The following is a 15054-nucleotide window of genomic DNA, read 5'->3' on the forward strand; positions in this document are numbered from 1 at the left end:
GGGTAAATGTCAGATTTGTCAACCTTTTTTTTTTTTTTTTCCTTTAGGGATTGTACACAAAATATTTTCTCTAAGGTCAGTATCATGTTAATCCTTGCATCCACTGAAGCTTCTGCATTTCCTCATAGGAACTGCAGATCACAGGACTTCTGGGTCTTGTGATTACTGGATTTCTGGTTCAGCACTATGATGCAGTCACTGGTAAAGGTCATCCTGGGAAGATAGCCTCTACACAGAGGGTCTGAATCACAAGAGAGAATAAGAATGTGATCAAAATCAATTAATTAATTTACGTGCTTACCAGAACAAGCCCAAATTAAGCATAAGAATGTAAAGGATAAGGCGTTTAACAGCCTTTCTTATTTCATAACTTTGTGTGATTTATAACCTATTAACTTTTCCTCACACATATTTAGGCAACAGTGAGCAAGCTATATTTGTCCTTTCAGTAGTTATTATAGGTAACAGGAATACAAAGCTATTTAGAAACCACAGTCCTAATTTCCACTGATCTCATTAGAGACTTAGTCACCAAGAGCCTATTCAGCAAGGCACCTATGGACAGTTTTGAAACCCACAATCATTACTCATGTCGTTGAGCACTTACCAATTAATCAATGTAAAACTTCCACATTAAGAATGACATATTTCTCAGTCCTCCTCACTTCCAGAAATCCTTTTGTTGATTTTCACTTATATGTACAGTAAGAAATGAGTGGAACACTACACTTTACCGAATCAATACACAGCACAATGATTTAAAGTATCAGGATATAAGGCACAGAGAGGGAAAAAATAGGAGGTAAGAATAGCTACATTACTGAGAAATGAAAAGAATTCTGCTGCAAAAAATGGCATAAACACTTTGAATGACAGTAGAGAAAGTTTTGATAGAAATTTGGATAATAAAGGTAGTCAAGTAATTCACTGATGTAATTACAGATCTCTCGGGCAGTTAAAGCAGGTGCAACAATATACTCAGACAGCCTGGCCTCGAAGAGCTTGGCTTTAATCTTTATCAAGGGAATTTTAATTACCTTGATAGTGATTTTGACAAAAACTATGCAAAAGCCTAGTAGGAATTTTCTTTACAAGAGCGACTATAGCCTTGCGGGGAGAGGAGGAAACAACTTTTTTTTCCTAAACAACCCACATGGTTAGAGACAATTTTATATATAATGCAATGGTATAATAAATAAGGCTGATCCTGGGAACATGCAGTATCTGGTGAACAAAAATCTTTAGATTTGAGGTACTTAGCAGAGTAAGAGGTATACTAAGTTTGATGTCAGAAGGTCTGACTTTGAGGGAATGTGAAATGCTCGGTGGAATTTTGACTGAGATTCTATAACACTTAGGAAATGTACTATCGAAACTGAAATAATGGAAGAAAGAGCAATTAAAATCCATGCTGGCAAAATCCAGCCAGGTCAACGAAGATTAAAGTAAGCTAACAAGGAATATGAATAATTTTGAAAAGTGTAAGGGAAAGGAAAAAACTTTATAAGAAATGTAAAAACTCTGGAAAGTACACTGAGAAACTCAGAAAAAAATCAATTAGAGAAGTAAAAACAAGGAGAAGAAAGAGGATAACATTTTTGCATGGAAAACATTTTACTTCTCAAATTCAAAGGCAGCATAAATAATATTAGCAAAAATAAGTGAATGCAGGTTTGCAGTGCATGTGCATTGGGACTGAAGAGGTCAGGTTGTAGCAGGAAACAATCGGTCATGAGAACACAATAGAGGGAACTTGCTTGCTTGATTTTTCTGGCAGAATTTTGCCCTTGTCTCCTCTACTTTTGAAAGCACTCCAACAAACAACTCAAGATTTGCTGTAGATATTTCAAATAGAAAAGTGATGGGCTGAAAGTACTACTGCCAGATTCTAGCTCTTAGTTAAACCATGCAAACCCGTTGAAGTCAAAGTCCCTGATGACCTAAATCGTCACATGCATAGTCTGTGCCATTTCACAAGTGTCACTGCTCTGGAAAAAAAATCCAGCCCAGGAGACTTTTCAATGGCATTAAGGCAGAGCTAAGACAGGATTCAGTAGCCTAAAAGTAAATGGCTAGAGCCAGGCTAGGCACTGGAGGGCATTATTCCAGGCTTCCAGCTGCAGCTCTAGGAAACTAGGGGTTTCCGACAGCTCCTGCGTTGCATCTGCCAAGATCGTGCACATGTCTCAAATATCCTAAGGCATCTGGTACCACATCTGAGCACCTAAATCACTCTTCCAAGCATTTTTTTTAAATACGTTGAAGGATGCAACAGCTAAAGAAAGAAAAAATGATGAAATATATAATTAAACTGGACTTTTTGATGAGTCATTTCTAAAACTGACCTAGGCTTTTGTTATACTCGTAAGCTATCCTGTGACCAGTCTTCAGCTCATATAATTAAACGTAGCTTAACTGTACCTAATACCAAGTGTTACACAGTGATTTTCAAGAGAAGAGTCTTGAATTCTACTTGCAGAGTCTGCCTGTAAATCTAAATCAGCTTCGTTGAAATCTAGAGTTGCATCTGTTTACAGTGAAAGGAAATTTTGCTCCATGATTCCTTTCAGTTGTTGTTTTATGCTTGGCAAAGTCAGAATTTCCAGGACTTGATTGTCATTATGGCATTCAATAGTTTGTAGAAGCATATCAATAGAGGATGGAAAAGTTGTGTAAAACCTTGTTTCTTACATTTTTCTAGGGCTACTCACTCAGAGCTATAAAAGCCCAAGAGTAAACTAGTAAACAGACAATGACTCAGCCATGACCGCTTGCTCTCTTTTTTGATTTGTTTTATTTCTTTTCACAGAACAGTTTATTCCCCTTTGTTCCTGGTCAAAGATTCAATCATTCCCTGCACTTCTCTAGACTCTTTCCTGCCCTTTTGCTTGCAAGAAGGATTACCTTGCCCATCTCCCTTGCTTGCTTTTTCATACTCTCTGTCACAGGCTTCTCTGCCCTGCAGGGTAAAGGAAGACTTTGGCAGTACAGCCCTAAATTACCTTCCAGAAGTCTGCTAACTTTTCTTCTCCTCCACTTTCCAAAATTTAAATTGAGGCCCGTGTTCTTCTAAAAGAATGAGTAAGACCACGACAACAAGTCTTTTGTGCCAGATTTCTGCCAGGTATAGCAGAAACGTATTTCAGGGGCGTAGCCCTTTTCACCCAAGAGGAGCTGCATCGTCCAAAAATGGGCCCCATTAGGAAGGGAATAGATCTGATTGCTGAAGTGGTGCGTCTGTTCAGATCAATGCCTTAGCAAAGCCTTACCTGTGGTCGCTAGACGCTTCTGAACTTTGTCCGAGTTCAGCTTTGACCTCAAGGCACAGGAGGAGTGCAGTGCCTCGTTGCCTGTGGCAGTGCAGACAGGAGGATCAACTGGCCACCCACTTGCCAGTATGTTCTGCAGCTGAAATTGCCCAAGGGATTCACAGTGAAATACATTCACACAGCTGCTGCTTAAAAATATTAGCAGATTACACTTCATCATGGAAGTACAGCTATTAGAATATGAGATGCCCATTCTGAGATTCACAGGCATCATTCTGTTTAACCTCTGTGGCAGATCATCTTTGCTGCTGCTGTTTAATCTCAGATACTTTACTGCTTTACTGCTTTCCTACATATACACAGCTACGGGTAAAGGTAGCCTTTATCAAAAAAAAAAAAAAAAAAAAGTCTGAAAATTCCATGCAATTGGAATCGACTTACTGTACAAATCAGATTTCTGTTTTAAACTGTTAGATGGGGAAAAGTTAAATATAGAAGCAACTAAAAGGAAATGTGCTTGTTTTAATGCTGAAAGATGACAACTTTAAATTAAAAGATTGTAAAAATGGTTCCCATGTCTTAAATATATCATGATTTTAACATTTAAGCTTCTCAAATTATATAAAAATCTTAAAGGATTGCACATTTCCTATTCTTGACAAAATCCATTTGAATGTTTCTATTTGCCACTTGTTCACTCCATGGAGGAAAAAAATGTACTTTTTTAAATGCATTTTTAAAAATAGTACTTTTTTAAATGCTGCAATGCTTTCAGCTGATAGTGAGAGAGCAACAGTTTATTTCAAGCTAATAGTCTCAGTCACATGAGTCCTGATATTTAAAGTGCTTTAATCAATATGAAAGAATAACAGATGCTGAGCTCTCCAAATACAATGATATTTACAGTATAAAGCTTCTTCAACAGCAAGCTGAAAAAGAAATACATAGAGGACTTTTCTTTGCAAAATAAGGTTTTAGCCTCAAGGTCTGCATTTATTTTCTAATCTGTCCTTTCTACAAGGCCTCTTGAAACACCAAACTTCTCTTCTCGTCCTTTTTCTAACACAACTGGCCACTCATCCATTTGGCTTTATATGAAAATCTCATCTGCTGCAAATATATGAAAAGAAAAATATGGAAATAGGGAAGCCTTCCAGTTATCTGTCCTATTCCTCCACCTCTGCAAAGCTATTCCTTATTGTAAGCTCCTCTGTGAGTTAACCAGCCTAGTTTAAGTGACTTACAAGGTGAAAATTCCTGTGCTTTTCTGGAAGCAATTCTTCAAGCTACATAATTTTGCTTTTAAGAAACCTTCCTTTGGATGATGTCTTCCAACGCTTCTTTGTTCACAAAAATTTTTCAGTGCTATTCACTGTGACTGGAAAAAATGCTTTATTGCACTGCAGCTAGGCAGGGCCTTAGGGAAGCCTTGTTGCCTCATGCTGGCGTTCTCGGTCATATAAATCATTTCCAGGCAAAAAGAGTCTATCACTGGAGGAAGGGATAAAGCACCCAATTTTGGCTTTTCCAGTGAAATCTAGACAGAAAGGATCAAGGTAGAGAAAAAAAAAAAAAGAAGAAGAAGAGAAGAGATGAGTAGAAGCAACCGGTATTGTTGAATTGATGAAAAAGCTGGATAGCTGTTAGTTTAAAATCAATGCTATGTTCAGTCATGTGGTAAGTAGAATTCCATGTGGTTGAATGAGTTATTGATGTGGGAGTTTATTTATTTAGCTGTATGCAGGGTATCACAAGCCAAACTTCAGCAGAGTGATTAATGTGGCTGAAAAAAGTTCCTGTAGCATCAGCTCTGGGAGCTCTGTTTCAGGATGTCTTCTCTGCTCACCTACGATGGCAATGAAACATTGTTAGCAAAAGGTTCACTTAAATACCTTGGCTGCTAAGGGCTAACCACCAATGGCTAGGGATGAAAGGGAAGTTCTATAAAGGGAACTTCTACAACAGGGACTTTGGCTCAAACCTTTGATGCAATCTTTTTGGAATAGCACAGTGGTTAGTACATCCCAGTGGGATGAAAAAGAACTAATTCTCAGTCCTTGTTTTGACTCAGGCAAAGTAAAGGTTGTGTTCACACTCTGCCAAGGAGTGACTATTATCTTCCTGTCCAAGTCACACAGACTGGTTCACACTCACATGGCTCAAAGCCAGTCTACCATGCCATGGGACTGACGGAGTCAATATTACATAGCCCCTGGCCTTAGATATCAGCCTGAGTGCTATATGATGTCTAATGTCCCTAGAAATAATTTTATTTATTTATTTGTTTATTTTCTGAAAGAGCATGAGCATAATATGGAGGACGACCAGAAAGGTGTTTCACAGCATGTTGCTAAAGAGTGTGTTCTATGTCTTTGAGCTTTGTGCTTGGGAATAGGGGACATTTGAGAAGCTACTGGGGTAAGAGGGCTGAGGATGACCACATCGCAGAAATTTGAAGAGTTGGTACAGTCTCATCCACAACTGCCTGCAGAGAACACATTCCCAGAGCTGCACCCAGATTGACATTGGGTGATATTACTTAGTTTGCTCTAAAGGAGATGCCAGGAATACACTAAGACGTGCTGGGTGGATGATCAGGAACCAGGAATCACATATGAATCAGAGAGCAGAGTTACTTCACAGTAAGACACATGCAAAACACATTCTGCACCAACCGTGGGACCTCACTAAAGAACTACTGACTATTCACAATGCCTTCTTTTTTTCCTTTTTTTTTTTTTATGAGACAAGGATAAAACTCCAGAAAAGCTTTTAAAACCGTAGTTACGGCACTCACCTGCAATGTAGAAGGCCAAGATTCAAGTCTCAAGATCTAAACAAGACAGAGTAGAAATTTGAATTAAAGTGTCACGTTTCCTAATGAGTATTCACTAATATAGTCACTCTGTTCAGTTTTCTAAGGTTGATGAGGGTCTTTTCTGTTCTGACCAGAAATGTTATCCTGCTGAAAAGACACTATTCCTAACACATTTTTCAATAAAGGTAGCACGTTCCTGTGGAAGAAAAATCTATTTTTGCAAAATCAGTATTTTTTCTGACAAAAAGTTTCCCAGCCCACTCTTTGAGATACAGACTATGAGTTATTCCTGCAAAATCAAAATCAAAGAAAATATATTAATATTAATCTGATTTGGATTCAAATTTTAATGAAATAATTATCTCAGTCTTCCCCTTTACAAAGTGTATGAGGAGCTAGATCTTCAAGAGCAGAAGCTTAAAGGAACAATCTGGTTTCTGTGCCAGCTTCACATTTTGCAGTCCATAAATAATTCTTTGTCTGTCTAGTGAACCACTGTACACAGACTCACTAGAAAAAAGTAGTATAAATTAATGCCACCCAGCAATTGAGAAAGAAATGAGATCCTATCAACTCCTATTCTATTATCAGAAAAGCATAACACCTAACAGGCAAATGTGACACCAGTTTCAGAACTTTATGGTTGTTATTTATAGCCTATTCTAAAGTTTTTTGACACTTTTGTGATACTGCCTAAGCAGAGGTTGGAAAGAAATGTGACAGAAGCACATATCCTGGGCCAAATTTGCCTCATTTTAAATTTCAGCATTTTTTTCCATATGTGCTACTGGAAGTAGAATTTGCTACTCCTATAGAGACATACACCCAATTCAGCCCACCCATTCTAGTGTAATTAGTGAATGAATGAATGAATGAATTGAAGAGTTGCAATTCCTAGAAGATCAGAATCTTTTTTGTCTATTTCCTCGTTATTTATATCACTGAAGGACAGATATTTGAGAATGCAGTTCATAAATAGCATTTGTAAATTCGAATTCATATTATGACCCCCAGATAATGAAATTTATTATTGGTAGATACTCTGAGACATGTTACACATTTCTGTTGCTCCTACTCTAATTCCCAAAGATTTTGCATCTCCCTGTTTTTTCACAGCTTATGATAGAGTGTGGTAGGTAAATATTTATAACTGTGGAAAAACAATTCCTTTACTATTATTTAAACTATTATAAAATAAATAGTAAGCCAAATGTAGAGTTTTATCCTCCTTCTGACCAAAACTTATAATTTTTCTTTGGAATATACTATACCTTGCAATGAAACCCTTAGTTCAAATTTTAGTTCATTAAACTGTAGTTTTCATCTTTCTTTATTTTGTATTTTGAGATTTAAGTGATATCCTGGAAACGGATAAAGTTCATCAGAATTTCAAAGTTCTCATGAGTATTTCTAGCCAAAGCACAAAATCAGCTCAATCATTTACTGTGATGTCTGTCATGTTACTTTCTGTTGCTTCCCGTTGCAAACAGCTTCTCAGGTTTATGGGCACAGCTACTAATCAAAAGTACACATAACATTAATCATATTTGAAAAGGGCATCCTATATCAAAAACTCATGTGATTAAAATACTAGATTTTGATGCTGAAATTTTTTATTTATATATTTCTAGAGGCAGATCTGCTTAAAAATAACAAAATGTTTTTCTGTAATGGTTTCACTGAAAAACAGGTGATACCCACTGATTGTAGTGACCCCTTTCAGATTTAAAATCTGTAAAGGTACATTATTTATCCCTTGCTTTCCATCACATTTTATCTCAAAGTCCAGGTAGATATTAATTCAGGTGGTTTATGTATCAAGAATGGCATGTTTTGTACAACAATTTATCTACATAAAAATTTCAAATTAGGTAAGAAGACACTTTACAGAAATATACTATACCTGATAATATCATTTATCTTTTCAGTCCTTTACATCTTCTTGATACCAGCGAATCTGAACAGCAGAGTTTTCAAAAACACATGGCCAGCTGCAAGAAAAATTTTCACTTGTTTATCTCTGGGTCTCCTTAAACGTTGCTGGGGCTGCTAATCAAAAAGGGTTGCTATCTTCTAACTTTAATATTATCTATTAATTAGCCACTAACTTTCTTCTTTACGTCACTGAAATCATTTTGCAATAGTGTAACCGGTGTTATCCTTGCCACTGACACACCCTACGCTTCACATTATCACAGTATGGATGGGAAATCCCAATCAGTAGCTCTATATTTCATCTTCTTCTTAAAGCACAGATGATATTCCCCAAAATTTAAACCCTTCCTCATATCACTGAGGAACCCCCTTGTTAACCACTACCTCATGAGTAACATACCTGAACCGTAAATAAGGACATCACTGAAAATATAAAGAACAGATGCCCAAAACCATGCTTGTCTTAACTTCCTAATACTTGTCTTTTTACTAGCTAGTTGTTAGATGAGCATGCTTGGAACCTTTATCCCAATGCACATCAGTACCAATATATTGAATACACAATGTTATTTTAATCCCCCTTTGTCTCTCTGAATTTGATGAAAAGGTATACACTTGGCAGCTTTGATATAGTTGCAGAATTAGGTGCGTGTGTCATGTGTACGGGAGGAGGTAGGTGCACACTGTGAAAGCTGCTCACAAGCTGTTACTGATTTTGGTTTTGTAACAGCTCCCATTTCCTTCAGGATTTACTTGGCAGCTGGAGGCACTAATAATGCCCTCATCAAATTCATCATTATCATAACTTTCAGGTACTCTGATTGCATCTTTGGCATTTTACATCATAAAAAGAAAAAAAAATTGCCCCCACAATCCATTTCCATAATGTAACATGCAGTGATTCTTGCTATTATCTTAAAAGAGAGAGAGAAACAGAGACAGAAAGGCAATCTGCTCTCTTTCACTAACTTTGGGCTTCACAGAAATAAAATAAGACCGAAAAATTAGACAGCAAGCAGCAGATGGAAAAGGGTAAATCATTTTTTGTAATTGCAATAGTACTACTTCAAAGTCTTCATGTATTTGGAATCATATTTACAGATCAAGCAGAATTATCTATTGCAAATACAAGAAATAGCTCTCAAGCTAGTAGAGTCGTCTAAAAAAAAAAAAAACTTTTAAAGTTCAACTTCTTTGCTCTTGATGCTAACTCGTTTATGTGCCACAATGTGTCTATATGTCTTGGCAGTCCCTGGGAATGTAACATGCACTGCATCATCTGGCCCCTGAACCTGGGGATCACACACAGAGAGAGGACTCAGTAGCAGCACAGTAGAATAGCCTTGTTAGGTTGCAGATAATGAGGAATAAATGTTTTCTGCACAGACTTTCCAAAGAAATTAACAATCCTAAAATTATCTTGCTGTCAATGATGACTGAAATTTACTAGAAATATGCCTTTTTTCTGTTGCATTAAAAAATCTGAACAACTGTAATTGGAAAACAATGATATGAAGAAGTGAACGAACAAAACATTAGGAAACTTCAGTTTCAAGCACATAGGATGACTTTCAGCTACTTCCAGCTTTTAACCTTCCGCATGTCTCTCAATTTGAGAAATTGAATAAGAAAAATGTTTTTTTTTGTCAAGAACTCAAAAGTGTCATGAGATGTGACCATATTATCCTTTTCTCTCTATTTTTTGTCCTAGTTCCTGATTAGAATATTTTGAAATGCTACTTAAATTTCTGTAACTTCAAATCCTAATTGTCTAGTTAGTATACCAGCCAGAGCTTCCAGGAGACATCCTTTTCTCTTAGCAATATCTGATGTAGTTTCTGTGTAGGTGAAGATATCTGTCATTGTGTACTTTCTGGTAAATTATGTCATGAAAGATATACCTTCAATAAAACCCATGAAACAGTGATGAACCTTACATGTGACAGGGATGCCTGACCTTGTAGATGTTCTATTTTGTTGAGATCGGAAGTATAAGACTTCTGTATCACAACTTTAAGGATGATCATGAAATAATAAGGTCTGATCTTCTATGGAGCAGGAAATACTTTTCCTCAAGTGCTTTCAGGCATTCATAGCATGTGGTATAAACTTCCCCTTTAAATAGTTTTAAGAATTACACACACACACACACACACGCGCACGTGTGTGTGTGTGTGTGTGTGTGTGTGTGTATACATATAAATGTGTATGTGTGCACACACCTATTCAAAGCATAAGACCTATATAACTTTAAGATATATAAATACTCAAAGCATAATATCTAATTTTAAGCAAGTGAAGTGAACAAATAAATAAAAAGATCAATGTCATAAAAAACATTTTATTTTTAATTGAATAATGTCAGCTAAATATTATCCCACAGCTATCATTCATGTTTACAGCAGAATTCCTTTTTTAATGTGTCTTATCTGATTGCTTATGTTTGCTTTTATTGCACGTATCGCTTTGATCTCTAACCAGCTATAATTATGATATTTTCAGCATGTTTTATGTTTCTGTAACTGCTATGCTCTATCAAATTTGGTACTTACACTGTCAACTTCAGGCATTTCATGTTCTTTCATCTTTGTTGCCGGTGCCCTTTTTGTTATACTTGTTTATGGAATCTAATATTAACATTTAAGTGCGTATTTCAAAGAAAATGGACCAGAAGATGTCAAACATCCATTCACTTTATAACTTATTTATATTAAGCATTTTTTTTTCCCACAGAAGTGCATAGTAAGCATCTAATTGATATGGTCTTACTTTTTTTGCTAATGGTTGCTGTTTATTGTTGTATCTAGCTGGACCTGCAGCAACCATATAGAGGAGGTTTTGTACCTACAGATACTGAATCACTACATTCAGTTTTGCTTTTGATGCTTTTGCTCTTTTTTAAATCCTTTTTAGTTGATTGGATTTGGTTTCTGCTTGTCTTTATGGTACTCAGGTGGCAGGCGTCTTTGTGATATACAGTCTCAGATGTTTCTTGGATTGGTGCTAAAAGTAGGGTTGCCTTTTGCTGTCTGTTTGTCTGTCCTTTTGCCTTCTCTTTTCTCTGTCACTCAACAGAGGAAATTTGAGTAGTGCTGGAGAAAACTGGATGAAATTTTCCGATCATGGTACTAATAAAAGCTGAGTAATATATGTTTCCCCTTAAAATCATATGTAGTAAGCCCAGACACCTAGCTGCTGAGAGCCCAATTAATGCTTGAAAGAATGATCATCGTCATAAACAACAAAATACACTATTTAGTATGCGATTCAACTTATTACGTGTCGATAAACAATACCTATTATCACAAATGGATAATTCTGAATTCAATCTAAACTGTCAGGAAAAATGCATTTCAGTTAAAAAATGTTAATGTCACAGAGTCATATACTATACCAAAAATAATACATGAGGTCAGTGACTACCTTAACAGTATCTGAGCTATTTGAGCCATTCAACTGCTTTTAAAGTAACAGCACAGGTATTATAGGAGGAAGAATTTGACTCCTAATATAGAAAACAATAATTGGAGTTATTTATATAATTTCCATATAATTGCAAGTAATGTTAAATGAGCACTTCAGTGTGATGGGTTAAAAGAACAAATCACAAGAGAGAAGAGAATAACATAAATACTGGGTTGATTCAACAGGCCATCCTGCAAGCCACTATTGAATCCAAATCAATAACTTTCACTTTTCCTAGCAATTAAAATAGGAACTTATATAACATTCTTTTGGTAGTATTTTTGTCTTCCAGGACCCTGTAATATTGGAGGCCAAGTGCAGAGGCAAGAAAGAACGCACTGAGTTCTTTATTCATAAATTCAGCAGTCCAAAAGCACAAATACTTACTCTTCTACAGTGTGAGCAAAGTGAATAAAATTCAACATTAGTTCATATAAGCAAAATTCAGGAAGCTCGTTCCTTCATTCAAACAGGAGACAATATAAAAGTAGTTGTTGATAATGATACTAGATAATGGACGCTATAAAAGAGAACAATACATGAGGGTAGGCTACCACAGTCCTATAGCTGGAATACCATACCAGATACAAATGACAGCACTTCTACTTTCATTTTTTCTTTCGTAGTCATTTTGCAGCTTATAAGAATGCTGATATACAAATATTGATTTACCTTTTAATGATAGTTTTGTCTGTTGGGATTTTTATGCTTGGTTTTTTAGGAATCTCCACAAAACTCGAAGAACCCCCTCAGCAATCACTTAGAAGAGTCTGAACAACTTTTTCCTGGCCATTTTCTGCCCAGGCCTTATAAAAGGGCATTCTTGGTATACTGTTCCATGCTGGTTTTTTTTTTTTTTTGATATTCTTATTTTTTGTAGGATTCTGGCCTTTCTTTTTAAAGTCTGTTATACCTCTCATCTCTGCTTTGTTGCAGCATCTGACTCATCGTTTGTTATGAAGGAACCACCACAAATGCCCATCAACAGTAGATCAATTCTGTCTCCTCAGGGGGACAAAGCTGATTTATTTGGCACTTGACCCATAATGTTCCCTATTTTTTCTTACTATCTTCCGATGACAGTTAGTAAGTAAATGTACATTTTACCCTTTGCGCACGCCATGCATGCAGATGAGTAGTAGCTATTATCCTCATTTTACAAATATGGAAACTGAGGCATAGAGAAACCTGTTCACTAACAAAAAAGATGTTCACTATTAATGTCAGAAACATTAATAAAATTTGTGTATCCCAACTCCCAACTGCATTGCTGTAAGCATTAGATTTTTTCTTACAAGCTGCTCAATTATAAAATGGCCATAATAAACCAAAATTATGAATAGAGAAATTAGAAAACAATAAGGAAGGAATGCATCAGAGGTAATCAGACTTCAAACAACCCTGTTCATTTCTGGCATCGTTCCACCCATGTTGTCTCTTACATGGTGTAAAGTATGCTTTATTATTCAGAATTAACACTAGGAAAGTCTTAATAGCCAATCAGATTGAATTCGGTTATCATCTCTTAATTTAATGAGGATATCATTCTATAGCTCTGAAAATCTGGTTTAGTCCATTTTACTACTTTTATCATAGCAATTACATCAACATAAGCAACAATTAGGTGACTCAACATGCAGTAGGCAAATTACTAACTTCCATTAAGGTAGGTTTATGGCCCTCTTGAGCAAAACTTCTTTGTAGCAAGCTATACAGAGACCAAATTCCGAGACTTTGTTCTGCTTGAATTTCATTGTATACTCTCTTAGGTATTTCTAGCTATACTACTAACATAAATCAAAATAATTCTGTGATATGGGTTTATATTGTATTGTCTGATGCTGTTACTACTTGGAGACCTGATTCTTTTCAACTCTTCTTTTTTATTAAGATTGCAATGTAACCTGACAGTTTGCCCTGAGGATTTTTTTTCTTCTTTCCCTTAAGGAATAGCTACTTGAGGCTGTTCTTTTTTCAGTTTACAAACAGTAAATTGATTAAACCTGAATTTGTATACATTATAATGGAAAACATAAAGCTATCCCTCATGTACCAGACCACAGTGTTTGTGTATTCTCTCTCAGGACCATTCAGTCAGCACCACTGAATTATCTCAACATAAGACTTTAATACAGTAAGGGTGAAGTTCAGTGATATAGTTCCTCTAGCAAAAGTACTGTCTTAGGTGTCCGGTTTTCTCTATTCCTGGCTGGTCATTTCTACTCCAATACCGCAGTTTGCTGTCTCCTCAGTTCTGCTGGTACAGGTGTTAGAGCTGTAAATCAGCTCACTGAAATGATTTGGGTTAAAAAGAAAAAAAGAAAATCCCTTCAGAAAGATTTTATTTTTAAACATATATCATTTGGATATTTTAGTTTGTATCAAAGCTCCACTAAGAGCTCCAGGGTAACAAGGGGCACCAAGCTATTCTGGAGAGGAGGGAAAGAGGCCTGGAGGTGGAAGGGTAGGGAGAAACTCCTTAAACATTTTGCAGCTAAGAAACAAACGATTACCTGTTTGTGGAAAGGAAGGAGAAAAGCTATAGGACAATTGAGCAGGCATTAAGAAAGAACATCCCTTCTCATATATACTTGCAGTGAAATGGATAATAACTTACATTTGCTATGCTTAGGAACACCACTTAAAGAAAAAAGTAGCACAGGAACTGGCAAGATGATCACACCACATTTTAAAGAGGGAACACTTTTCTGTTTTAAGCTTTGTTTGGTCATTCAGTCCATTTTGATGAGGAGCAGATTTTGATTGAGATAAACTCTTTAGATTTCGCATTAACTTTCAAGGAGGTCACTAACAGAATCAGGAGCAGGAATCGCTCATGTAAGGCTTTTAACACCATCTCCCATAAGATCCTTATAGACCAGTTGATGGAGTATGGGCTAGATAAGTGCTCAGTGAGATGGACTGAAAACTACCTAAACTGTCAGGCTCAGAGGATTGTGATCAGTAGCATGAAGTCCAGCTGGAAGTCAATCACTATCGGTGTCCCCCAGTTCAATATTATTTAACTAACAATACTGGGCCAGTATTGTTTAACCTCTTCATTAATGGCCTGGACGAGGGGACAGAACGCACCCTCAGCAAGTCTGCTGATGATGCAGAACTGGGAGGAGTGCTTAATAGACCAGCTGGTTGTGCTGCCATTCAGAGGGACCTCAGCGGCCTGAGGTAACAGGCAGAGAGGAACCTCCTGAAGTTCAACGAAGGAAAGTGCCAAGTCCTGCGCTTGGGGAAGAATAACCTCATGCACCAGTATAGACAGGCGGCCAACCTGCTGCAGAGCAGCTTCGCAGAGAAGGACCGGGAGGTCCTCAAGGACAACAAGTTGAACTTGGTTCAGCAATGCACCCTCGTGGCAAAGGTCGACCGCATCCCGAGCTGCATTAAGAAGTACCTTGCCAGCAGGTCAAGGGAGGTGATCCTTCCCCTCTACTCAGCACTGCTGAGACCATATTTTGAGTGCTATCTCCAGTTCTGGGCTCCTCAGTGCAAGAAAGACGTGGACCTGCTGGCATGAGTCTAGCAAAAGGCCCCCAAAATGGTTAAGAG

The 15054-nt window shown here is 36.9% G+C and overlaps 1 long non-coding RNA gene across 1 annotated transcript; it reads right to left on the minus strand.

The window, feature by feature from the left end:
* Nucleotides 1-4916: 4916 nt before the first annotated feature.
* LOC138065822 (uncharacterized) lies at nucleotides 4917-8074 on the minus strand. The gene is made up of 3 exons (XR_011138889.1): nucleotides 7991-8074; nucleotides 6067-6102; nucleotides 4917-5115 (listed from the first exon to the last, which is right to left on the minus strand). It is a non-coding gene; the product is annotated as an uncharacterized lncRNA (long non-coding RNA).
* Nucleotides 8075-15054: the final 6980 nt, after the last annotated feature.

This window comes from Struthio camelus, chromosome 1, assembly GCF_040807025.1.
Source record: "Struthio camelus isolate bStrCam1 chromosome 1, bStrCam1.hap1, whole genome shotgun sequence".
Lineage (NCBI taxonomy): Eukaryota > Metazoa > Chordata > Aves > Struthioniformes > Struthionidae > Struthio > Struthio camelus.